Here is a 27,964-nt window from a genome sequence, read left to right on the forward strand (position 1 = left end):
GGAATGTGAAAATGTGATTATCAGGGCTTTCTTTTCACAAGTTGTCCTCAGGTACAAAGGGGTGGGATGAGATGGGGAGACAGGAGCAGGAAAGTGGGCTTGCTTCTGCACCCCCTTTTTCCAGGACTTCTCAGCCTCTAAATTCCAGTCTTTTCGTGGGTCAGGAGGCTGAGCGAGAAGCAAGTTAGGCCTGGCGGGTGCAGCGGCTACTGAGGTACATCCTGTGCCCTAGCAGCCAATTGCCCATGTGAAAAAGGTTGCTTTCTTCTCTTTTCAAGGTTTTCATGAAATCACTGGAGGATGGACTGCCTACGTTTCTTTGTTGTATTGTTTTTGTTTTGTTTTTACAATTATTGACCTTCAGAGCTCACAGAGCTGGTCTGATGATTCCCATTCTGGGGTGTGTGTGTGTGTGTGTGTGTGTGTGTGTGTGTGTGTGTGTTTTAAATGTTTTGTAACCAAGGTATAGATGCAGTTAGCAGCAGTAATAGTCTCATTTTACATTTGTGTGAAGTCTCTTTATACTAACAGTAAATGCAAAACAGGTGCTGAAAGAAGCCTAAAGCAACTGGAGCAGGGATGACACATGGGTAGCTGCTATAGTGATTTAACAATTAAGGGTTAGCTGAGAAGCTCGTTGAACTCCGGAGACTGCCCCGTGTCATCCTTGTAGAAGTGCCACAACTCAGCAGACTTGCCTGGCCACGTCTTGTCCAGAACTGAAAACGCCCTTTCAATTCATGTTTCCTTGTCCCGCCTGCTCATTTTACCAAATGACATGATTATGCGACTCTGCCAAGTTTCCACTTGCCTTCTGTTAACAGGTTTATTTTTGTGTGTTTTCTATTAAACGCACTCTGCGCCCAACTCAAGCCATCAAAGAAGTCACACAATTTTGTAAACTATGCGCAAATCATATAGGTCCTTAGTTCATAAAGGTATAGTGGCCATAGCTCCTGTAATCCTGTGTATTATCAGCACTGAAATACTATCTGGGAGGAAGTTAACAAAACAGACTCAAAATCAGTTGAAAATCCTTTCGAAGACCCTTTCAAACTGCCAAACGAATTTTTACCCACAGCAATTTATAGAAGGGGAGAAGTTAAATTTAATCTCTCCTTCCCAACGCTGAAATTCCAGTTCACTTCTTTTATTCTCTCCTCCCCGCCTTTTAAACAATTTGTCTTGGATGTGATTTCCGTTCCATGTGTACTATGCCTGCTCTCAGTTAAAGGCTACAATTAAGTCTTTTGTTTGTTCTGTCTGCAATTCATTCCTGGCCAGGGATGAGAGCTCAGACAGCGCTTCTGCAGCTTCTTCCCACAATGAAGATGAAGGAAACAGCAGATGATTACTAGCTGTTCTAATGTGAATCACCAGACACATGACAAAACAAACTCACCTTCATCTAAAATGGGATGTAGGATTTTATTTCATCAGCCACCTGTCAAGCTAACCCACTTATAAATTCTAAAATAAGTTTTTAATCTTCGCATTAGTGTTTCTTTCCATCTTCATTATCAAAAACCACATCAAATGTTGAACGACACACTCTTTCTTGGGTTGCTGTATACTAGGTACTTTCACTTCTAAAAAGCAATTAATAGACTATGTTAAAGTATTGCTTTGTTTCTTCCAGTCTGGTTTAGGAAGGCCAGAGTTACCACTCAGTTTAGCATGTTTCAGAACTAGGTGCTGGGAAAACACCCTTCTTTCTGGTTTTTCTCATGCAGCAGCGAGTCATGTTTGTTATGAAGGATTGCATGGGTCATTGGAAAAATAAAACGGACCTCATGATGTTAGTTTAGCAAAAGATTAGGTGTCTAGTAAATATCTAAAAAGTCCTTAGCCATCTGAAAAATAAGAATCTTTATTTTTTGATGAAAATTATTTATTATGAACTTCTCTATAATTAGGCAACCAAGACCTAAACTCTGAGAAGATTTTAAGATTATAAAATGGGTCAGGAAGTGGGAATGAAAGGCAGCTTTGGACCCTTTGTTCCGTGTTTCATTAACCAGATGAAAAAGGGGGTATAGGCTTTATCTCCTAAAGGACACAGTCTCCCCATTCAGTTCCTCTGGGATTGATCGCACAGACTCCACGGTTCTCTGCCTGCTATTGAAGGACCTGCAATGTGACCTTTTCTTACTTATTTGAACTGATTTACTCATACATGTCTCCACTTCAGTCAGACCTTCCTGGGCTTTTGCCTCTTTCTTTGCTTAGGCGCTGCCCTTTTCTCCACATAATGCCGTCTGGAATTCTGCTTCCTTTACAGTTCAGCTCACATCAGTCTCTCTCCTCTGAACTTCAAAACTTAGATCTATACCACTTTATATTTTAAATTTTACTTTTATATGACTTTATATTACATGCTTATTATGAACTATATTTTATATTTTTATATCCACCACCAGCAACACAATCGTTTATACATCTTATTATTTAATTGAAGGGTCAGGAATTGTACATGGGCTTGCTTTGTTCCTCTGTCCATCACCCCAGTTCTGGTGATTTGGAGACTAAATGCTTTGGACTGAATGCTTGTGCCCTGCCACCCCCAGTGCACACGTGGAAGCCCTAATCCTCAGTGTGATAGTATTCAGAGGTGGGAGGTAACTAGGTCATGATGGTGGAGCCCTCATAAATGAGATTAGTGCCCTTATAAAAAAATGCAAGAGAGATGATGTCTCTCTTTCCACCGTGTGAGGATACAACAAGAAGGCGGCTGTCCATCAACCACAAAGAGGGCTCTCACCAGGGGCCTGACCTCGCTGGCACTCTGATCTCAGACTTCCAGCCTCCAGAAGTATGAGAAATAACTATTTGTTGTGTAAGCCACCCAGTCTATGGTATTTTTCTTATACAGCCTGAACTGACTAAGATTTGAAGCAAACAAGTCAGTCAGACTATAGTCAGAGAACCCAAAGTTGGTGGGGTAGTAGAAATGATTTAACATAGGGAACAAAGGTGTTGGGAGAGCAAAAAAGGCAAACAGTAAATAGTGATGTTAGATATTAGAAATAGGAAGAAATTATCAACACCTCCAGGGCTGAAGGGACAAAAAGAGGAGGTGGTTTCACTAGAGCAGCGGTTCTCAACCTGTGGGTCGCGACCCCATTGGCGGTCGAACGACCCTTTCACAGGGGTCGCCTAAGACCATCCTGCATATCAGATATTTACATTACGATTCATAACAGTAGCAACATTACAGTTATGAAGTAGCAACGAAAATAATTTTATGGTTGGGTCACAACATGAGGAACTGTATTTAAAGGTCCAGAAGGTTGAGAACCACTGCACTAGAGTTTAGGAGCTGGGTCTGCTCGGCTGGAAATGAGGCCGCCAAGGGTAGGGCTGCCCTGGGGAAACCGGGACCACAGCGGACTCGGCCACCAGAAACGCTGGCCAAAGCCAGGAGAGAAGGAGAGGCATGCTCTGGCTTCTTCCTACCTCCTACACTCCAAACTCCTGCCAATGACTCTTATTGGCCAAATTAACTAGAAGCCAATTGGCAGAGAAGCCAGGCCAGTGTGTTTTGCAGAAATCAACCCTCTGTTGTACAAAACAGAGCAGGGGAAGCAGATGAAAGAGATCTGAGAGCAAAGAATAACACACTGATGGGCCAGAATTGAACAAATTCAAAGCTGTTCTATATGTGGTGAAACTACAAATAGTTCAAAATAATTCACAAGTAACTTGTTTCCAATATCTTTACTAAAACTATTATTTCTGACTGATCACAATGTAATAATTTAGACTTCTTAAATAATAATTTATAATTCATTTTATTTTATTATAAATTATAGAAGAAACACCAAGTGTCTTTTCTATCTTTGGCCTGCTTCAAAAATATTGTAACTATTCTGGTATCTAACTATAACCATCCTATCTAATAAAAGACAAAAAGGGTAATTAACCGTACCTCTGTTATGCTTCCCATTGGCTAATCAGCGCTAATTTGCATACTGCAGGCAGGGCTGGCCAGTGCCAGACGCCATCAGGGCTGGGTGCGGCCCTGGGCGGCTGGGCTTAGGCGGCGCGATCCTGTCACCTAAGCCCCGCCCCAGCCGGGACCCCCATGTGCTTCCTAAGCCCCCTGCGCCTAAGCCCCGCCCCCAGCTGGGACCCCCATGTGCTGCAGCCAGACGCCATCAGGGCCAGGTGCGGCCCTGGGCGGCTGGGCTTAGGCAATGCGATTGTGTCACCTAAGCCCCGCCCCAGCCGGGACACCCATGTGCCTCCTAAGCCCCCTGCGCCTAAGCCCCGCCCCCAGCCGGGACCCCCGTGTGCTGCCTAAGCCCTGTGCCGCCTAAGCCCCGCCCCCAGCTGGGACCCTCCAAGGTACTGTCAGGAATAAACAAAATGAGTGCAAAATGTTTGAAAAACTTCATAAATGCAGGGTATTAACATAATTTCTTCCTTCACCAATCACCCTTTTGTCCTTGTTTGTGCTACATAATTAATAGCATTTGATATACTGACCTATTTATTTTTCAATAGCATCACAGCCTAAAACTGTATTATTACTTGATATAATGTTGCATAGGAAGCTGGCTTGATCTCCATGGCGTGTGTGTGTGTGTGTGTGTGTGTGTGCGCCCTCCAGCTACATTGGGACATATCAGAGTAGGAATGATGTCTTATGCTACTTCTGTTCCCCACAACACTCAGCACAATGCTGGGCATGACAAAGGGGCTGAGTAAACACTTGACTGGCACTCGTATAGCTATGCCACCACACCATGCCAGCTAACTTCCTTCTTAAGAGTTTAAATTATCATTACGTTTAGGAGCATGTTCCGAACCTCTGCTGCCAGACTGTGGCCGTCAATAGGACATCCACTGAGGGCTCCTGGACTGTGAGAAGGGCAGGCTGGGCTGAGGGAACCCCACCCCCCAGTGCACGAATTTTGTGCACCGGGCCTCTAGTTAAAATATAAATTATGAAATATGTCTCCTAACAACCTAGTCCTCTAAATTCTAGCTGCTCCCCCACTTATATCTATTTAATGAATTTTCCACTTGTTAACATATCCAAAATTAGTCTCATTCTTACTAGCAGAGATTTTTCATTTGAAAGTAATAGAAATTCAACTCAAACTAGCTTAAACAAAGAAGAAAATGAATTGGCTTAAAATAATTGAGAAGTCTCTAAATCTTGTATTTCAGGTATAGCTGGATCCAGGAGCTTAAATGAGATCACTTAAAAATCTCTCTCTCTCTCTCTTGCCGTGTCTTGCTTCCCTCTTTTTAATTTAATTTTCAGATAGGCTTCATGTGTGACCTGTAGAATCCAGGAAGAACTCTGAGTGCTCTGCTGGGATCACATGCCCACCCAGAGAACCATTCACTAGAGCTAAGTCTAGAGTAGATTCTGATTGTCCAGAAGTAGGTCAGGAAATTACCACTTGGAGTGAGGCTGAGGGTGTGATCTTCCCCATCCAGACTCCATTACAGTTTGAGAAGGAGGTTCTTTCCAAAGAAAGGAATACCGAAAAGATTAAAACATATGTTCACTATACTCATTCCTTCTCCTAATACCAATTTTGTCAACCATTCAAGTTAAAAATCACCTGTTCTCTATCTCTTGCCTCCAGATCCAATCAATCCTTAAATCCTACCATTTATTCCTTGACAATAATTCTATTATCTGTCCTTTGCTTTTATTTTCATTGCCAGTACCTGAATCTAGACCAGATTTCCTCAACCATGGCCCAGATGATATGAGTTGGATAATTCTTTGTTGTATGGTGTTCTCCGTGCATTCTAGGGTATTAACTGCATGCCTGGTCTCTATCCAATGGAGGCCAGGAACATTCACATTGTGTGACAAACAAAAATGTCTCCAGATATTGCAAATGTTGCCTAGGGAGCAAAATCTCTGGTTGAGAATGTTTGATTTAGACATTTGTTATATCACATTTGGGCTATTGTGACAGTCTTTTAACTAGTGTGTCTAGTCCCATTATCTCTCCTTCTACTTTTGTTTTCATACAGTATTGTCACAACTGAATTATTAGAGTACCACATTGATATAAAAATCTTTTAATAAAATTTCTGTCAATTTTTCTCTACCACTGACTGAATAAAGACCAGATTCTGACTTCTGCATTGAAACCCATAACCTATTACTACTCAGCTAACCATAAGGGAATATTTTTCCACTCAAACGGGAACACCCATTGTTCCCTGGTTTTGCTTGTGTTTTCTAAGTTGGTGGTCCTACTGCTTTGTAGGCAGCAGTGTCTTCTCTCAACTCAACTTGTCAAACTCTCAAATTCTTATGTGTCCTATAAAACCCACCTCTGATGCTACCTTCTCTTCTTCTCCAGGAACTCTTCCTCAGATCTTCCTCCTTTGTCCACACTACAGCTTTATCCCGGTTCATCTGCTCTCACTGTTTACAACACTCATTACATTTCGGCTTTGGTCACTCATTTGACTCATAGCATTGTTATTGTTTATGCTAATAGCTTATCATTCCTACAGAAGGAGAGAGATTGAAATGTGTGTTACTATCTCTGGCATCACTGCTTAGCCATGTCTTAGAGGGCAAGTTATTCACTTTCCTGTGTGCTGTTCCCTGATAAGTTCAGTGGAGATAGTCACACCCATCATGCCTATCTCACTTGTTTTTTTGAGAATGAGAAAAATAAGATGAATTAATCTCAGAGAGGAAAGGACTACAGAGTTCTTATGTGAATCCTCCTAAGATTCACTGTGACTTGCTACACAGATGGTCAACATATATTTGGGAGTGGGTGGGGAAGTGAGAAGAATGATTTGTGGATGTGACTGGCATAGAGACCAACCCAGGATTTTGTACTTTCACTTAGATATCAATTTGATTATCATAGTTATAACGGTGGTAGAAAAAAATGAAGGAGTCATGGGAAGGTAAATGGTGCAGTCACTTTCACAAGCAATCTGTTAAGCATAGATTTACCAAATGACCCAGGAATTCTACTCCTAGGTATTTACCCCCCGCTCCCCAAAATGAAAACATATGTCCATCCAAAAATTCGTACAAGAACATTTACAGCAGTATTATTCATCTTAGCCAAATGGTGGAAACAACCCCAAATGTCCATCAGCTGATGAATGGATAAACAAAATGTGGTGTATCTTTTCAACAAATTATTATTCTGCACAGAAAAAAGGATGAAGCTCTGATATATGTGACAATGTAGCTAAACCTTGAAAACATTATGCTAAGTGAAAGAAGATAGTCACAATAAATCTCATATTATATCATTCCATTTATATAAAATGGCCTGGATAAGTAAATTCATATAGACAGAAACTAGGTTAGTGGCTGTTTAGGCTGGGGAAGGCAGAAGATAGGGGACAAAGGAATGGGATCTAAAGGGTATGGGGTTTCTTTGTGAAGTGATGAAAATGTTCTAAAATTGACTGTGCTGATGGTTGCAAATAAGTATAAATATACTAAAAAAACACTGAACTGTACACTTTAAATGGGTAAAGTGTATAGTATATGAATTATATTTCAAGGAAGCTGTTATTTAACAGAACAAAACTCTAAAAACAACCATCCAAACAAAAAAGAGAGAGAGAGAGAGAGAGAGAGAGAGAGAGAAGTCCACAACCTACCAATATTTAAATTTCTTAAATCAAAACAGGTAAGTTCATCAAAGACCAGCTGTTAAGCCCAGGGATTGTGTTATGCATGTCTTTGGTGTTAGTCTTTTGTTTGATCCAACTCATTCCTTTTCCCCTGGCAGAAATTGTGTTCTGCTTTCTCTGCATCTGTCTTCTTCTGATGCTGAACTTGGTGACTTATAGATCCATAGGATCCTATTAACTTGCCAATACTAATTCTCCGTGTTTAACTTAGCTACGTCAGGTTGTCAAAACAGGTAGTCTTACTATAAAGGATTATACTTATGGTAGGATGCAGAGGAGAAACTCCCATGCTTCCAAACTATAGGGAATACTCGAATGGCATCCACTTCTGCCAATGCATATAAGTTGTGGCCAAACAGTTACATAAAAGAAACTTTTGCAGACCCTGAGCTTTTGTTGCCAGAGTTATGCTGTCTTCTTTGTGCTCTCAGACACATGCTGAGACCACCACTGAATTGCTGAAGAGATTTCATTTCTCTGTGTAATACAGAGATTGTTCTACACAGATGCAATTCCATTTGCCAATCTATTTTCTCCTTTAAGCATAATGGGAATGTGTGAGCCTCCCAACCCTTTTCTGTGAGTGGATGTTTTAACCTATGTGAGTTAATTAGGACATTTGGTCTCACGACCTCTTTTGCAAACCTCCTCTCTGGGGTCTCTGGCATTCTAGGTTTCTTGTCTGACATGATGCCTCTGCGTTAGCACACTCAGGGACCTGACTCCTCTTTCTCTCTTGGGGCCGGAGAGAATGGGATGGAGAAGATGCTTCTACTCTACTCTTGCCCCTTGGCCCTTTAGCTTCTTCAATCAGAAAACATCAGATGACATGGCATATGTAATATTTAGCAAAACACAGTAATGGCAATAACTGGAAAATTAATATTAACATTTATTGAGCACTTGCAATTCATCATTAACTATCCTGGCTGCCTTACTGAATCTCAACAACTCTGAATGGGTACTATTACTGTGTAACCAAGTTTGAGTGAGATGAAGCCACTTGCCACAGGTAGAGCTAAGACGTTAACTTAGGCAGTCTCACCCATCCATGCTTTTAACCACTGCCAAGGTTCACGTTTACGTGGTTTGGAATTTTCTTTGTATATGTTAGGGAAATGACCGTATGATGCAGCTTTCACAGCGTGAGCATCCATGTGCTGGACTCTTCTGCCTGTCCTCCAGGCCTTCTCCACGTCCCTCCACTCTGCTTTGTGCACCCAGAGATCCACCCATGGCTCTCTTACCCTTTGACCTCAGCAGGGGACTGGAGGGAGGAAGGGGAGAGAGGTCAGCTCCCTCCTGCCTTGTCCCTGATCTCTGGCCTAGTCCCCGCTACCACAGGTGCCAGCCTCCTGCCAAGGGGCTCTCTTCACTCAGCACTCTCTGGCTCTGGTGCTGGTAACCATTCTCCCCTTTTGCTTAGGGGTGGTAACACCTGCTGTACTATCGCCAGCACTAATCTCTGTGGTTTCTCTACATCCTGCCCACACCTTTGCAAATAGATTCTTTATTCAACTCTCCTTGAATTTCCCTGTTATGAGTATGCCATTTGTTTCCTACTGGGACCTTAACTGACCCAGTCCTTATGGGCGTGCCCTAATCCCTGACCTGGTTCCACCTTCAGTTCACACTGCTTTGTCACATGGCCCCTGGGTAAACTCTGCTTCTTTCCACAGAAGAGGATGTTCAATTCTGGTTCTTTCCTGAATCCTGCAGTGTTAACAATAGGCGTTGGGAGGGCGGTGGGCCTGGGGAGCAGGGGAGGGTCCACAAGGTTCCTCCAATTCTGGTTCAGGTTTGCCACCAGGGAGGGCTCTGGGTCTGCTGGCAGCTTATTAACTAATTGCACCTCCCAAGGACATACAGTAATTATGTTCTCAGTGACAACATGGCCAAACCTAATTTGAACAAAAATATTTCTCTTATTACTAGGCTGTGGCCCAGGCTTGCAGAACAGTGTGTCTTCATTATTGTACCTAAAATCATCAGATTAAGATTTTTCCCCTGCTCTGTTTGGGGCCCTAGAAACCTGAACAGAAGCCTCTAATAGCTTTTAGTGGCTCCCCAGAGAATGTTACCAACTGTGATAAAATTATTTTGATTCAGAATTTGGAGGTGGGGATTTAGAAAATTGCTCACCAGTTCTTCCTCATTCATAAGTAAAATGAGATGAACACTTTTGCTTCTTTGGCAATGTTTTTTTTGCTTCACCTCCCCCCTCCCACTCCCACTCCAAATCCTGAATATAAGAGTAAATATGGAGTCCTAGGGAAGACCTTCAGAAATGTACCTAATTCAGTTTTGAAGGGTCAAGAGATCTTCTTGCAGGAAGTTACAGGTGTTGGCCAAGGATTTCCTTGGTGGAGGGAATAGTCTGTGCACAAGCACAGAGGCAGGAGAAAGCATGAGAAATTTGGGGGACCGAACACAGGACTGCACGAATCCCAGGGTTTATGCAGTTCAAACGTCCTCAGATAACAAGGATGAGAGACCAGGCATGGCATGGGTAAGGTCACATGGTTGTGCATAGCTACCATCTGTTCTGGTTGTTTAGCTCACTCCCGCAGTGGTATATATGCACACACATATAATGTATTCTACATAGGTATTCGTGTTCTTGGGTCCTTGCTTTACAAGGTTATGTCTTTGATAGCACTCCTGCTCTTTTAGTTTCCATCTAGACTTCTAACTCGATTACTGTATTTTCATGTACCATTTAAGATGACCTCCTCTCCCCTGACAGCCTAAAGTGTTTTTTCATCCGTGTCCGCTCCGAGGCATCTTGAACCTTCCTTTTCTGCTAGCAGAATAAGTTTCCCTCAAGGATCTTTGAAGAACCCGCTTCAGACTTTTCCGCTTAGAGGAAATTCCTTTTGCGCCCGAGAAGACGACAGCTGGCTGTATTAAAAGAAAGCACTGGGATGTTTGAAGACTGTTCCAGAAATTGTGTATTCATTTTGGTTTTAATTTTAGCCCTTGAATTACGTATCTAATATAGACCAATTTGCAAGAGTAGCAGATATCCCAGCTGACTTCTGTGGCAGGCTGCAGCGCTCTTCCTATCTGCCGCTCTCGGAGCCAAACAGCTGTGCTTCGGATCAGCTCGGCAGGCAGCTGCAGTGTCTGCAGCCTTTGCAGAACACTTTCCTGCCTCGATGCCACACCTGGAAGCCCAGAATGTCCCCGGACCCGCCAAACTAGGTGGATGCATGCCGCAGACAAGTCCGTCATCGCTCCTTCCTGGACACACTGAAGCTCACAGACATCTGTAAAGGATTTGCTGAAAGAAGTACATCTCTGTTGAGTTAGAGTCTTAATGTAAAGACGTGTTCATGTTTGGGAAATTCTTTCTTTGTCATGGGCCAAAAGATTCATCTATAAGTCTATGAAGACTGGTGAGATCTCCAAGCTTGATGTTGATGATGATGACAAGCTCCAAGTGTCATTGTCATCATCATCATCGTCATGGTCATCATCATTTTCTGGAAAATCAGCTTTGGAGACGTAACAGAATGAGCAACTGCACAGGTTCAGGTCCCAAGGAGTGCCTTTCATGTTCCACTCTTGTTCTGAGAGTCGTCACATTTTCTAAGACTTAGCTTTTGCCAAATCCATACCAGGAGAAAAAAGCTAGAAGGTTCCTTCTGCTTTGGCCTAGCCTGCCTGCTAGGCATTAATGAGTTAACCCAACAAATATATTTGAGTCCCTCCCATGTGCGGGACACACACTGGTGATAAGATCCTGCTTTGGCTGTGATTAGTTTCAGACCAGCTTGGGAGGGATATTGGAGAAGGTGCTGGTCAACCCTCATTACATATTTATAAGTTTATCCCTTTCTTTTCAGTGATTTGAGGAGAAGACTTTTACAGTATTTAGGATCCTGAGAAAAACAAGCTACTTTCCACAGAGCTGCAGACTTTGGGGGTTTGAAAGGGATTTGGCAATCCTGTGGTCATATTCCCTCAAGGCTGTCTTTTTTCTTTCATTCCCACTGACTTATACATATCTGTGGCTATTTGTCTTTCTGCCTTCCCCTGATCACGATGTAAGTTCCTGGAAAGTGGGCTGGGACATATTAATTGTAGTGTTCAGTTTAGTAGCAGGTGTGCTTACTGTAAGTGCTCAAAATGGATTAATAAATTATTGAATGAAAGAACAGTTCCAGAGAAGTAAGTGACTAGCTCAAGGTCAAAAATTAGTGGCAGACTGAGACTCAGATTCAAATTCTCTGACTGGTTGAATCCAATGCTTTTTCTATTTCATTATTTGTATTGAGCTTAGAAACTGAACACATAAGAGTTGCTTTGAAAGAGACTGGAGTGGGTTGGGGGGGTGGGGGGAGCAGGTAATAGAGATAAAGTGAAACAAAAGGATGCATTTTAAACTTTAAACATAACAATTTAGAGACTAGGCTCGACAGTACCTATGTTTTATTCCTTACCAAATAAGAGATTTCGTTTTTCCTATAAGCTAGGAGCTAATTTTATTTTCTCATCATTTTCAGTAATTTCCAAGATGAGTTATTCGATGAACTGTGAGTTTCTATTAATTAATTATTTATTCAGTAATTCTTTTTCTACCCTTCTATTGAAAATTTTGGGGCACATTCTCAGGGTTTTAGCACTTTTCAGAGCACAATTTAAAAATTCCTGATGCCCACCCAACGAGTCATTAATCAAGAAACTGAGATCCAGAGGTCCCTGTGACAAAGATTGTGAGAAACGGAACTCGAGAAGACCCTGAACTTGGTCACCAGCCAAGTTCTCTTTCTGCAGATCTCAAGATACTGCTTAAAAGATAATATCTGAATTTCTGTGTGTACCTCATTCATACGTAATTAGAACCACTTAAGCCCAGTAATGAGAAAGTCCAAAGGGTGAGAGGCCTGAGTCAGACTGACAGGCAGGCCCAGGCAGACCAGCTGAGTCACCATGAATTATTGCCTCCTCTTAGTGAAAGCATCTGACAAATCGAGGATTTATGAATGGGGTCAAATGAAAAACAAAAACAAAAACAAATGCTTGGTATAATCTGGGAAAGAAGCAAGAAGGATTTTGAAAAGAAACAATGTTCTAAATTTTTCTGATGAGGAATTTAGGAAGAAGAATCTTGCTAATCTGAGGAAAATTTTTCTGTAATGATGCCATTTTTGTAAAAATAAATTAGGGACATAAATTGTGAAAGGGTAAATATATGGAATTCTTAATAGAAGTTGTCTTGGGGGGAGGAATTATGTTTACCATTTTTTATTTCTGTTACTTCTTCTTTAAATAGTAGAGACCATAAAAATGCCGGAAACAATCAACAAACAACAAGCACTGGCGAGGATGTGGAGAAAAGAGAACCCTCGTGAACCATTGGTGGGAATGCAGACTGGTGCAGCCACTGTGAAAAACAGTGTGGAGTTACCTCAAAAAATAAAAAAATGGAACTGCCTTATGACCCAGTGATTCCACTTCTGGGAATATATCCGAAGAAACCTGAAGCACTAATTTGAAAGAATATATGCACCCTATGTTCATTGCAGCATTACTTACAATAGCCAAGATTTGGAAGCAGCCAAAGTGCTCAGTAGATGAGTGGATTAAAAGCTGGGAATACTGCTCAGCCGTATAAAAGAAGGAAATCTTATCCTTTGCCACAGTATGGATGGACCTGGAGAGTATCATACAAGTGAAATAAGCCAGTCAAAGAAAGACAAATATCATATGATTTCATTTGTATGTGGAATTTAATGAACAAAATAAACTAACAAACAAAACAGAAACAAGCTTAGAGATATAGAGCACAGACTGAAAGCTATCAGAGGGGAAGAGTGAAAAAGGTGAAGGGATTAAGAAAAAACCCCCCAAAACCCAAAGAACTCATAGATACAGACCACAGCATGGTGATGATCAGAGGGAAAGGGGCTGGGGGGAGGTAGATGAGGATAAAGGGGGGACAAATGGTGATGGAAGGAGATTAAACTTAGTGGTGAACACACAATACAATAGACAGATGATTATTATAGAATTGTACACGTGGAACCTATGTAATTTTATTGACCAATGTCACCCTGATGGATTTTTAAATTAGTTCAAATATTTAGATTTATAAACACTATGATAAGCACCATTTTAAGTACACCTTTGTTTTCTGGTCGTATTATTTCCTTTGAACTATTTTTTGCAAGTGTACTTGCTACTTCCTTTCTCAGGTTTCCAGATATTCTTTTATGTTTCAGAAATTCCTTTCCCTACTCCAAGATTTTATTAATGTTTATTGTTGGACGCTTTCATTTTCTCTATGTAAATCTTTAAACCATCCTAAATTTATTTGGGAATGCAACATGGGTGGGAAATCTAACTTAACTTAGAAAGTAGTTTTCCAGTTGTCTTGCTGACTATGAAAGAATCTGTTCTTCCCCTGTTGTTTTGGAGGGCTTTCTTAATCATACTAAATTCTTACATTGGATTTAAAATTAAATTTGATTTAATTTTTAGATATAATATTTATTCCATCCATCTATTTGGATGCAGTACTACAATGCTTTAATTTTTGTAGGTTTACAATAGACAATACCCAATAGGAAAATCTGTTATTCTAGCTAGGTTTAGGTAGCTTCCTGTATGTGCTGTAGTAATTCCCCAGTGTATGTCTCAACTTTTAGTGAAAATATTCACACTTAACAGCCTATGTTAGCGATACTCTCAGAAACAAAGAGAAGGTGGTGGCAGAAGAAAGTGGATGAAGACCTAAAGCTTATATATATTATGTATCTTATTTGTATAAAAATATGTGTTTAACAAAGGTGTATCATGCTGTATTTACAGTTTTATATCTGCTTCCTAAAAATGGAACATTATTTTAGAGGCATTCTCTCTAAAGATATATATTTTTATCCTTTATAAAGTTTATTTTTATCAGATGTATAATATTTTATCTTGCAGATGTCACGATGTTTTATAAAGTAGCATGAGAAGACTTCATTACCAATATCTCATAGAGGTCAACTATGGATGACTAATTTGGAAGCATTAGAGAATTTGAAGGTGTCAGCAAAAAGGTATTTCTTTCTGTGCCTAGAAAAATACAATGTTTGACCTAAATAGTTCTCTGATTCATCTGGCTTTTTGTAGGTTCACTTTGAGAATTATGTGCTTGAGTAGCTCATATTAATTTACAGGTCCACCCTAGTTACTTACCTTCTATAACTACTTTGTGAGTATCGGCATGTTGTAATTAATGTTAATTCTTATTCTCCTTCTACTTCAGAAATCTTGCTGTTTCATTACATTGTTTAGGAGTGGCCCTGCATTTATGACTCAGGAGACACTTCCATCTTCATACGTGTATATCTAAAACATTTAACTTTACGATCCTTGATGAGAGCATTATAAAGAAGTCTTTCTCCTTCTCTAAAATCTTAGTTTCCAACATTTTTTAAAGTTGAAAGGGATTTTTAAAATTAACATTACCACAGCTCAGACATGCTAGGTAATCTGCATGTTCTAGGACTATAATGCAAGTCGTCTTGCTCCACGTTTAATTTTTTTTTCAAATTCCCCTTTAGTGTAGTAAATTTGCATTCTTTGTATAAACTCCTCTTATGCATAGAGTGATGGATTTTATACGCTAACATCTTATTGGTGATTTGTATTTATGATATTTACAAGTGACATTGGTCTATGTTTTATTTATATTATGTTTTCCAGCTTTCATGTCAAAATTAGCTGCTAAGTTTTTAACATTTTTTTATATTCTAGACTGGTTTATGTGGCACAGAAATGATTTGTTCTTTATTTGGTAGATTTGTTTTAAAAACATTCTAGTCCCTATATAGTTTTAGGGCTGTTTTTTGTTTTATCTTTAAAATTTTTGATGGTTTTTCATATATTAAGATTTTTTTTACTTGATATTGAATCAGTCTTTTCCCTTGGAAATTTTTCATGTGATCTAGATTTTTAGATTTATTGAAGCAAAATTTTACTTTATCTTCTATTATAATTAAAAAATAAATCTTGTCTATATCAGAGACATGCTGCATTCTAATTTCTAATGCTATTTATTTTGTGTCTGTTATTTTTCTTGTCAAAAGTTTGCTTATTTTATTTGTCTTCCTAAAGAATAATAATTCTTCTTGTATTAGGTTCTCTGCTTATTGTGCTTGTTGTTTTGGTGCCCTTCTCATAGTGTTGGTTTTCTTTTCTTTTCTTTTTTCTTTTTTTAGGAGACAGTAGAATATTGATTACAACAAAGATGATTTCAGAACAAAATGGACCTCATAAATCAAATCTCCAATGGACCACGAAATATGGCTCTAAATCTCATCATCCCTGTAGGCCAAGAATATGCAGGCAACTTAGAAGAAATGTAAATAGCTAGCAAATATTAAAATGCTAACCTTATTAGCTGTCAAACACAAAATTTACTATCTTAATATGCATAAATTAGCAAAATAGGAAGTTACAACCAAACGAAAAATTACTGTGTTACTATGTCCACTGAAACCTCGAGAAAGCAATGATAAAAGTATCAAGACCTTAAAAAAATAGAATCTCAAAAATATCAGGAAACAGAAATGTTCACAGGTTATTTATAAATAGTCAAAAAAATTTACCTCGTCAAAATGGACAAAGCAAATATCCAACTTCAGACACTGGCTAAAATTAGTCAATCCTCACAAAATTTACCCAGAATGTAGTTTTTCCAAGATTATTAAAGTAGGGATATGCTTAGATGATCATGTGTGTGGGGATGTGAGTGGGTTACATAATTACATGATCCAAAATCACATGATTTCAAACTAAATGTGTGTAAACACATGTAAATACACATAAAGGACTAGTCATCTCTGGATGGGCAAGTTAGCACAGGTCTCTACTGTGTGTGCCATTTTCTAACTTCCAAAGTCTATATATTGAGAACATTTTAAAAAATAGTATTTTAAAGACAAATACACCTCTGCAAAAATATTCAATACAGTTGACCTTTGAACAACCCAGGGGTTAGGGGCCGACTCCAACAGAATAAGTACTAGTAGCCTACTGTTGGCCAGAACCCTTACAGATAACAAACAGTAGATGAACATATTTTTATGTTATATGTAAATAACAATAAAGTAAGTTAGAGAAAAGAAAATGTTACAATTATGAGAAAATACATTTACAGTACTGTACATATTTATTGAAAAAGATCCACATATAAGTGGACCTGTGCTGTTCAAACCTGTGTTTAAGGATCAACTGTATATACGTGTGTGTGTGTATGTGTGTGTGTGTGTGTGTGTGTGTGTGTGTGTTTATTGATTTCAGAGAGGAAACGAGAGGGAGAGAGAGATAGAAACATCAATGGTGAGAGAGAATCATTGATGGGCAGCCTCTTGCACTCCCTACACTGGGGATCGAGCCCTCAACTCAGGCATGTGCCCTGACTGAATCCAACTGTGAACTTACGGTTCATAGGTCGATGCTCAACCACTGAGCCACGCCAGCCAGACTCAACTATATGTTAAACGAGGGGAAGAAGCTGCTTTTCCAAACACGCACACTAACAGGAACAGATAGACCTGGATATACATTTGTGGTTGACCTGTGTTTCCTTTTGCCACAGAAATGGTTACACAAGCATGTCATATGACCAAAGACAAAAACAATGCTTATGTAGGGAAGAGACGACATAGTCTTCTAAACTGAAAATGGGCATAGAAGTAAACTCTGACTCCAGAATTGTTGGTAGTGGTGCAATAAGGGGGAAGTCCAAAGTAATTTTAACTGACTTTATACAGTTAGGGAACCCATAATGGCTGCAAAAAATCTTTGGTCATTCAGAAGGCAATTTCAGAATCCTCCCAGGTGCCTCAGGGTAAGGAGCAGCAGTTAGCTCTATGGTGCTAGTTGAAAGCATAATAATGGCAGCTGACATTGGTTGGGTGCTTATGATGCGCAAAGCACTGTTCTAGGTAACTTACCTGTACCCAGTTTAACCCTCTGGGGTAGCTACCATAACTAACCCCATTGTACACACTAGGAAACTAGGGCCTGAGGTCACATAGCTAATTAAGGGGATTAGAGGTAGGATTGGCATGTGGTCCTTGGAAGTCTGGCTGCTGAGCCCAGACTCATAATCACAAGGCTATGAAATATTAACTCATTTTTGTTTTGTTTTTTAAGGAGAAAAAAAGTGATCAGCATCTTAACTAATCAGTCTCCTAAGAGTTGTGAGAGTTAAAATGTAAGCAAGAGGGAGGGGGAAAGACTGTGTAGTGCAAACAGGCCTGTACCCATTCCTGTGCTGTACTTCAGAATAAAAATCACCACATGTCAAAACAGCACACTGCTTTCTGTTATAAAGTATGGAATTGAATAGGAAAATAACTTTGGATTTTAATTAAACTTAGAGCTAAAGGAAACACAAAATAGTTTTTAATTTGTTAGATATTTTTTTAATAAGAATTATAAAAGACCAAAAATATTTCTTTGCAAACCACCTTTCTAAAAACACTGATTTGCTTTTAAAAAAATATTTCTTTAAATGTTTTTATTGATTGGGGAGAGAGAGAGAGAGAGAGAGAGAGAGAGAGAGAGAGAGAGAAGTATGTTTGTTGTTCCACATATTCATGCACTCATTGGTTGATTCCTATATGTAACCTGACCAGGAATCGAACCTACAATCTTGATGCATCAGGATGATGCTCTAACCAACAGAGCTACCTGGCAAGAGCACAGATGATTTGCTTTTAATTACAAATACTGTGTAAGATGATGCCTTTCTTTGCAAAATCAATAAATACAAATTTTAAACATGTGGTTTGTCCAAGATATTTAAAAAGAGCCTGATTTTTTCCAGTATTTTAAAAAAATCAATATACCCTAACCTTTCAAAGAATAAGTTTGAACGTATGACTCAACTGGAGAGAAGAAAAGAGAGATAAACCACCATCTTATACCGCTTTAAATAGCTTCTGATAATTCTTCCTATGTTACCTTTCCTTTCTGGAACTCTTATCTTCAAAAAATAGATGAATTTAAAATATTTCTAATGAACTGGTTAATGGAAAGAAAAAATATATATGGAACACATATGTATAAACTTTACCAAAACTAATTATGCATTCAAAAGGAGACTAACTTTTAAAAGGTACCAAAAAAAGTGGGAAAAGCCTGAAAACTCAGATTTATTTAATGGAAAAACGAAATTAGTAAATACACACACACACAAATAAACACAAACAGCAGTACTCTGTATTGACTCAAAAAGGGGGAAAGCAGTGGTCCAAGACCACTCTACTTGACTTTTCAGTTAAACGGAAAAACAAAACAAAACACACATACACACACACACACACACACACACACACACACACAATATCTTTCAACAGTATATGTCATCTATAACAAACACAAATTTAGAATAATTTTACAATGCTTCTTTTCTTAATATAAATGATGCCCATTCTGGGTGCGTATATATATTTTTATAATAGATATTGTGCATATATATCTTTTTCTGGGGTTTACTGTTGACTTATTTTAAATATATTAGTGTTACTATAGGCAACTGTTTCCTGCATTTAGCAGCCTTTCCTCTCATTTACCTTCACGTGACTGGCTCCACCTACCAAAAGCCTCAGGTTGCCAGGCAGAAGGGCGCCTATTCTCTGTGAAATTGAAGGCAATGTTTTTAAACACAGGCCGGAACCTGTTTGATTGCCCTTTCATCACAGGGAAAGAGTTACATTGATGCCTACATGGCCATTTTCTGCAAAAAGCTGTGCAACGCCAGCGTCAAAGACTAGACAGTCAGTCTTCCTAATGGCTGTTTCAATGCCCTCATGAATAGATCGAGGAGTGGCTTCCCAAGTCCATCACCGCCTATGACCATTTAGCTCAAGTCGATGAGCAAAACGTTCCGCTCGCTCGGGTGTGCCTAGCAGCTGTACAACCGCAAGGAACTGCCGGGCCTGCCATGCTTCTCCCGTTTCTCCAAGACTGACATGACGTGAAAGCCAAGCAGGCCTGCATCAGCACCCGGCCCGCAGCTACGGGAGGACGGGCATTTGTAGCCAGGGAAAGTATATGGTCTCCCCGCAGCGCGGTGATGGACGGGTGCTGATGCCTCAGAGGAAGCAGGACAGCATCCAAAGAACCTGGCCACTTACAGGAGGCACCGGGCACGTGGAAAGCCAAAACTCAGAGGTCTCCCGGAGTGAGGCAGAGCTATTTCCCATCTAGAAGAGGCACATTTACACGGGAAAAGTCCTGAATCGGCCAATTTCCCCACTGCCAAGTTGAGATCGGATCCCAAGGGGCCTCGGCAGTTTAGACGACCTGAGCTTTGGGCCTGACTGTTACAGACAAGACCACTGTGACACTGAAGAACGGCTGGTAACTCTCAGTCAACGCAGACGGGACACTCAAAGACTGGCCAGGCCATTGCTGGACGCGGTGGTGCCGTCAGGGCGGGCACCCTCTGGGAAGCTGTGTACTTGGAGGTCACTTCTGTGTGTCTGGAGGCTCATTTCTGTGGAGGGAGAGCGCACCTCGGACCCGGCCAGGCTCACACTCCTTGTGTCACTGCCGGGGGACCTGGCCACCGCGGGCAGAGTCGCCGCCTCTGCCCAGTGCAGACGCTAACCCGACACCCTGGGCAGCCACCGCAGCCGCCAACGCCGCCCTGGCTCTCCCCTTGGTTTCCTTCAAGTTTATAATTCTTGTTTGAGTCCCTGTTTGCTTATAGGATTACCCTGTTTTGTCAATAATGATTGCTGGGGAGAGGTGATCTGTTGCCTGGGAGAGGCAGCCACGTGTCCTTGGTGTGGGGTCACTTATCTTTTCCACCAGTGCCCACCTGGGGCCCAGTCCTGCTTTGCTGGCACAGCCCCACACCTCTGCTGTGACAACTAGAGGCCACACTGCCTGCTACTTGGCAACCGCTGGGTCGGGGAGGAACACTGGGACACAGGAGAGTGGTCAGACCTGCCCAGATGTTCCCAGGCAGCTATTTGTTTAACCACCGAGGGCTCCCCACCCTCTTAACCTTGAACTCCCCCCACAGCACTTTTCTTTGATAAGATAAGCCCTTTCCTGAGCTGCTTCCGCCCTAGTTTTCTCCTGCGTTGTTGCTTTGAGTATCTGATCCAGTCTGCTTTCTACTTCTCAGAAATGTCTCGGTTTTCTTTCTTTCTTTTTTTTTTTTCCTGCTGATGGTGGGGGCTGCTCTGGCTTTATTCTTTTTTAAGTCAGGGGATTTTCTTTTCTTTTTTTTTCTTTCTGCTGATGGTGCTCTTTCTTATGTTAGGGGGCTGCTCTGGCTTTATTCTTTTTTAAGTCAGGGGTTCTTAAACTTGAGCCTGCATCAGAATCCCCTGGAGGTCTTGTTAAAGCAGATTTCGGAGTGTGTTTCAGTGCATATGGGGAGGGGCTGGAGAGGTCTGCTTTTCTAATACACTGGTGCCGATGCTGTTGGCCCAGAGAACCACACTTTGAGAACCGCTGCTTTCAAATAGATCTTTCATTCAATGAACCTTTGGAAAACAGGTGTGCACATAGTTTACTGTATTGTTCCAATCTCAGAGTTTTAAGCCAATGCTATTTTCTAAAACCTAGAATTTTGATAATTGAGTAGTAAAAGCTGAGTATTTTAGTATCCAACTAAAATACTAGTTTTAAGGTGATGCATCAGCACACCTCCATGTTTCCTGTCCATTTAAAATTATTCCTAATTTTTATATTACTCCTGAGTGGTCTTAGATCCCTGTGTTTGCCTTCCAGAAGTCAATGTTTTCAAATAGTGCAAATTTTGAGTGAAGAAAGAAAACGCTGGTGTGTGTATGTGGGGAGAACCTTGATATCTTTGCATATATGAATATGTAGTATTTACTGACAGAGAAGAATTTGGATATCTACACATTGTTTCAGAAATCTACATTTCCATAAGAGTAAAAGGCCCCCAAATGCTGTGTATCAGGCCTCGTTCTACCTTGACTTAGGAAATTTAATCATCTCCTGAAACCAAACTACTCACAATTTTCCCAAAGTAGCCACTGGTACCTGAGAAATCTAAACAGAAGGGGGAGGCTAAATATATATTGCTTCCTTTTCTCTTATATCCTGTTTCTCCTTTCACACGTGTACATGCCAGTTTTCAAGATTAAATGCGCATATCCACTTCATACTGTTTTTAGAGAGTGACTCTAAATGCATGAGTGCATTTAGAAGAATTACTTGTATGCATGTATGTGGATCATCAGGACTTAAAATATAACACACACATGAACCTGTCTGGCTTATTTTAACCTTGAGACTTCTCTCCTACCTTTAAAAACAAGATAGCCTTCCTTCTTCTGAGTCTCCTTAACTTAAATATTTCAATGTATTCTGAGGTTATCTTATTCCCACTACCTGTCATTGAGTGCTGAGCTCACACACTGTCTATTTTAAGCTCTAACTACTTTAATTTAAATTTGCAAGCAATTATTAACCCCTTGAATTTGAAATGCATGTTTTTTAAGTGCAAAAATCACACTCAAGTGAATCAGCTTATGTATAAATATAAACAACCTTAGAGTAAAGGAAAGCTAAACGAACCAATCTTGTATTAGCTGTGGTCTGAACATATCACACATATATTTAAAGCTGCAACACTCCTACCATAACCTACCAACTAAAAATACTACCTGTGTGCTTGAGGGTAAGTTATGACTGTCATAAGAACCATAATTTTAAAACTTGATGTTTGTGGGCATAAATCTCAGCTTGGTTTCTGGCTAAGCCATAAAATTAAACAGAAAAAATGTTTTGGAGGCTTCTTTGCATACTGTGATGAGAGCATTTGGCCTGACTCTGAGCGATTAAAGTCACCATCTAATTTTGTTTTTCAGATATAGCTGCGTATGAAGATGTCCCCTAACACAGGATACCAACTAGATGTAGCTACCCTTCAGCATAAGCACTGTTTGATTGCAGTGTAAATACACCAAGACAGACAGATTAAATGGTCACTGATGCATGCGGATTTTCTAGGAGACTAGAAGGAAGAAAAGGTATAAAAACCTCTTGGAGGTCTTTGTGCACTATTTGCATAAAAATAGTATTTATCTTGAGAACTGCCGTGAGCATTAATAGTGGTGGCTTTTTGTTCTGCTTTGGTTAGAGAATTTAGAGCACCTAGCTATGGCCTTGGAAAAGGGGCTCAATCTCATGGAACACCAGTGTCCTGACCTGTGAAGTGGAGGTAATAATACTCACCTTTCAGGGTTTTTGTGGCGATTGAATAAGGTAATATGGGTAAGATGCTTAGTAGACACCTGCACATGCCACATGTAGGTACTTCATAAAGAATGGTTAGTATTTTGGAAGGAACTGAATCAAAGCAAGAGAATAATGATTACAAAAGGAGATATAAATTAAGTTTGGACTGATCCCATGTGCCTAATACATTAGACAATGCTCCAAAGAATCATTTCCTGCAAAAATCATATTAAAATATATAACTGAGGAGAGAGAGAGAATGAATATTTATTTGAGTGATCACTTTGTGTTAAGCACTGTCTAGGTATAGTAGCTATCTACTACTGTAGATACCAAATTTAGTGACTTAAACTTATTCTCACAGTTTCTGTGGGGTAGGTAACTGGGCACAGCTCAGGTGGCTCCTCTGCTCCAGTGTCTTTTATAGGTTACAATCAAATTATAGGCCAGTGCTGGGATCTCATCTCAAGGCTCTACTGGGGAAGGATTTACTTCTAAGCTAACATAGCTGTTGGCAGAATTCAATTCCTTGTGGGTTGCTGGACTGGTGCTCTCAGTTCCCAGTGGTTGTTGGCTGGGACTGCCCTCAATTCCTTGCTACATGGGCTTTTCTAATGTGGCAGCTTGCTTTTTTAAAATTAACACAAACAAGCCAATGAAGCTGTAGAGAAATTGTGCTAGTTATAGAAGTCCCAGTTTTCTGTAATCTAATCGTAGGAGTGGCATCCATCACGTTTGCTGCACTTCTTTGGTTAGAAGCAACTAATAGGTCCCACCCACACTAAAGGGGAAGAGATTACACAAGGGTGTGAATACCAGGAATCGGGGATCATTGGAGACCATGTTAGAATCTGTCTGCCATAGTAGCTAACATGGAAATAATAGAAATTGTAATTATAGCAAAAAATGAACTGAGTACCGACTCTGTACCATGCACTTCTCTAAGCATTTACACTTATTATTCATTAATCCTCCCAACAATCTTATAAAGTAGAAGTTAATATCCTTGTTTTCATAATGAGGACACTGAAGCACAGAGAGGTTAAGTGATTTGCCTACGGTTGCACAGCTAGTGTGTGGTCAAGATGATATTCTAATCCCAGTGTCCTTATTCTTAACCCCTGTTCTACTTTGCCTTATAACATAAAAGTTATAATTAGTAATTTATTGACAAATTGGTTGATTTTAGTCTATTTCTTATTATATATATATATATTTTAAGGAATTGTCAGATTATTAGTAATATTACATGAAATTAAAATATTCTGAGTAGATGAGATAATGTTTGCACTGCTCAGTCTGTGTTATTTTCCTTCCCTTGTTTTGGCAGCTGAGATGGGCAAAGTAGTATTAGGGTAACATTGCACAGGACAGCTGTTGAATGATTCAAGATTTAACTATCCTAAATAATAAAAGCCTAATATGCAAATTGTTCAACTGGGAGTTCTACGGGGAGTTTGACCACTCGCTATGATGTGCGCTGACCACCAGGGGGCAGCACAGACCATGGTGAGCGTCAGCAATGCGGCACTGGCAGCAGGTGGCAGTGGAGGCGCTGCTGGCCCCAATGGGCCCCGACAAGAGGGGGACCATGGGAGAATGGTGGAGCAGGTGAGTGGGCAGCATCAGGCCAAGGCGGGTGGGAGTGGGAGCCCAATCACCCCGCCCATCGCTCTGCAGACGGCAACCAGTGGTGGGGGGGTGGGGCCACTGCCCGGCTCCCAGGCGCTGAGGGAGCTGGGCAGGGGGCCTGGCCCCCATCGATAGCTCCACAGGCGGGATGGTGGAATAGGTGAGGGGGTGGTGCCAGGCCAAGACAGGGTTCCAGGTGGGGCTGCGGGGCTGCGAGGCTGGGGGTGAGAGGCTGGGGTGTGAGGTGGGGCTGCGAGGCTGGGGGTGCAAGTTGGGGCCCGATTCCCATAGGCCAGCCCAAGGGACCCCACCCGTGCACCGGCCCTCTAGTGTTTCTGTATTACTAGCTTCCTGAGAAACAAAAATGCTCAGAAATATTTGCTGGGAGCAGAACAATATCCTTAGGATCCTGAGATGATATTAGAATTTCTGCTTTAGAGTGGCACCCAAATAATATTTGCATAAGTCATTGGCTTTGGGTGAATGGATTTCAGTGACTGTGTTAAGTGGCATTTGCTTAGGGAGGGATTGTTTTGGTCCCTGTTAGAGCTTAGTTACAATCCTCTGAGTTACCACTTGATAAATTTGATGTATAAAAATTGACCTTTGCATACTATAAAGAGTCCCCTTAGTTTTCTGCCCAGTCTACTCACTTCTGTTATTTTTAGGTCACTTTCATGCTTTTTTCTGTGTAGCCTCTTTCTTACTGAATAACATAGAATGGAGATATCTATATGACTCCAATAGAACATCTCTTCTACTCAATCAAAAGGGTGTGGGTACTCTGAATTGTACTATTTTCTCTTGTAGGACACTTGGTTATTAGACTAGACAGAGGCAATAATATTTTTTATTTTCAGTTAATCTGACTATCTAGTCTACATTTTCATTAATTTTAATAATTGAGAATATAGTGTATACATGCATGTACACATGTGAGGATATTGGTCATGAAGAAGAAAAACAAATTCATTAATTATCTATAATAATAAAAGCATAATATGCTAATTAGACCAGATGTCCTTCCAAATGTCCTTCCTGTTGGACAAAGCCACAGTGGGCGGGGGCTGCAGCAGAGGTGGCAGAGGCCCTTGGCTGCAGCTGCGGCTGCAGTGGTGGCCGGGGGCCGGGGCCAAGGCCCTTGCACAAATTTCGTGCATCGGGCCTCTAGTTCTTTAATAAGTCTGTCTCAATTTTAGACCATTATTGGCTATTAGTAAATAAAACAGTGTGCATTATGTTAAAAAAATAAACTCAGAAATCCTTTTATATGGCACAGTAGATACCTTTGGGGATGATGTTATGGATTGAATTGTGTCCTTCTAAATTCATATAATGAAGCCCTCTCCTCCAAATTCAGAGCGCCTTTAAGGAAATTATTAAAGTTAACTGAGGTCATAAGGGTAGGGCCAATATAACTGGTGTCCTTATTAGAAGAGGACGAGGCAACAGAGATTTCTCTCTAATCTGCTGTCTGTAAGCCAGGAAGAGAGGTCTCACCTGAAACCACCCTGCTGGGGATGTTGATCTTGACTTCTAGCCTCTAATACTGTGAGAAATAAATTTCTGTTATTTATGCCATCCAGTCTGTGGTAGTCTGTTATGGCAGCCCTAACAGACTAATACAGATGCCTATCCAGCTAAACTCTCCATCTCCTACAGGACTGTCCTCATTGCCTACTTTCTCTAAGTTGGTAGCAAGGGAGCCATGCAACCCTGACCCCTGAGCACAGTCATATCCCTGCTGTTCACACTTGATCCAAGCTTGTCCAGCAGATTCATTCTTGTGGGAATTCGAAACAAGGACTTGGAAACTCTAGTTCTAGTTTTGATGACATGACTTAATAGGGAAAGTATTGGAGGCCCGGGCTGTTGTGACATTGTTTATGTTGACCCAGACAAAGTAGGTCTTTTGGGAGAAAGAAAAAAAATAATAAAGCTGATGTTCAGAGAGAAGAAATAAGAATTAAAGAAAATGGTCTCAGAGATTTAGGAGGGACCTTGGTTATGAACTTTTTATAGTTTTGCCTTTCAGTCTCTTGAGACATTCTGCCCAAGTTTTGTACTTGGTTTTCATGAAAGACCTCTGATTCCTTATAAAAACTCCTTTTTACTTCAGCTATCTCTAGGCAGCTTCTGTTTCTTGCAACCTAAGGATTTCTTAATGAGACATATGGGAGCATGTATAATTAAGGCCCAAAGCATGAATTAAGTAGAAATCCCATAATAAACAGAAAGTCAATTCATGAATTTGCTAATCATACCCCTTTGCTGTGAAAATAATAGGAATTTCATTCTTAACCCGTGGCAGTTATAGACCTCTATTTAGTTCAGTGATTTTGATTTCTTGTTCATATTTTACATGATAAGTTTTTCTGAGGAAGAGCCTGTCTGTGATCTATAACAAGGATAGGGAGAATATATTCCATTTATTCATTTTTTAAGCTATTGAGTATGTACTTTGAAGAAGTTCTGGACTTAATCTTGGGCAAACAAATTTGAATTGGACCCCACTTCTATCTTAAGTATTTCATAATACCAGATGGAGATAGACACAAGGCACCCAGGGATGGCCATGCAAACTGCTCATTATGTAACTCCAGTGGGCACATTCAAGTTTACTATGCACAGTGCTCCCTGGGGGTGGGTAATACACACCATTCATAACCGAATGTGAAGCTCTGAAACAGCTAAGCATAAGGCTATGTGATTACTGCTATAAAATGTATGAACAAGTCATGTGGGGCATAAATAATTCTGCCTGGGAGGGGAAGAAGATAAGGAGGTCAGTGAAGTTGATACGGAGGATGAGACATTTAACATCTGAATACAGCATAGAGGACAAGAACATTTCTAGCATGAGGGGAAAACAAAAATAAAGGCCCAGTGACATCCAAAAATGCATGGAGGGAATAGCAGAGTAAGGATGTTTGAAAAGCTGCTCATCCATAAAAGAAATAAGAACATTGATAAAACTGTTAAATCAACTTTCTCAGAACTCTTGAAATTAACTAAAAGCTTGTAACAACCCAAGGGGTGTTTATTCAAGGAAAACAGCGGAATCTCAAAAAAACAGCGAAGCTTGTGACATTTTAACTTGCCCTGATCCCGTCTCCCTCTCCAAGATCTGCTGTAGCCTTGAAAACCAACAGCTTCATAACTATGGTAGCTGTGAAAACCAGTGACGTGCAAACACTGGAGGGGGGGCAGTTTTGGAGCTCCCCAAAAGCTTCATCCCCAGAGAATTGTCACTACTTGATCCAAGCTTGTCCAGCAGATCATCAAAGAGCTCATTCTCAGGGCTTTAATTTTTGTTTTTTTGAGTCAGCGCTCTCTTTGTGTGATGATTCCTACCCATGAGGCAAGTTTAGCTCACAGGATAAAAAAAAAAGTTAATAGACGTATAAAGAAGATATGATACATATATACAATGGAATACTACTCAGCT

The 27,964-nt window shown here is 40.5% G+C and overlaps 1 long non-coding RNA gene and 1 pseudogene across 1 annotated transcript; one reads left to right on the plus strand and one right to left on the minus strand.

The window, feature by feature from the left end:
* Positions 1-19,309: 19,309 nt before the first annotated feature.
* LOC102263381 lies at positions 19,310-20,068 on the minus strand (annotated as a pseudogene).
* A 2,477-nt stretch (positions 20,069-22,545) lies between these two features.
* LOC106724137 lies at positions 22,546-24,279 on the plus strand. The gene is made up of 3 exons (XR_001359892.1): positions 22,546-22,676; positions 22,787-22,867; positions 24,215-24,279. It is a non-coding gene; the product is annotated as an uncharacterized LOC106724137 (long non-coding RNA).
* Positions 24,280-27,964: the final 3,685 nt, after the last annotated feature.

Source organism: Myotis brandtii, unplaced genomic scaffold, assembly GCF_000412655.1.
Source record: "Myotis brandtii unplaced genomic scaffold, ASM41265v1 scaffold733, whole genome shotgun sequence".
NCBI lineage: Eukaryota > Metazoa > Chordata > Mammalia > Chiroptera > Vespertilionidae > Myotis > Myotis brandtii.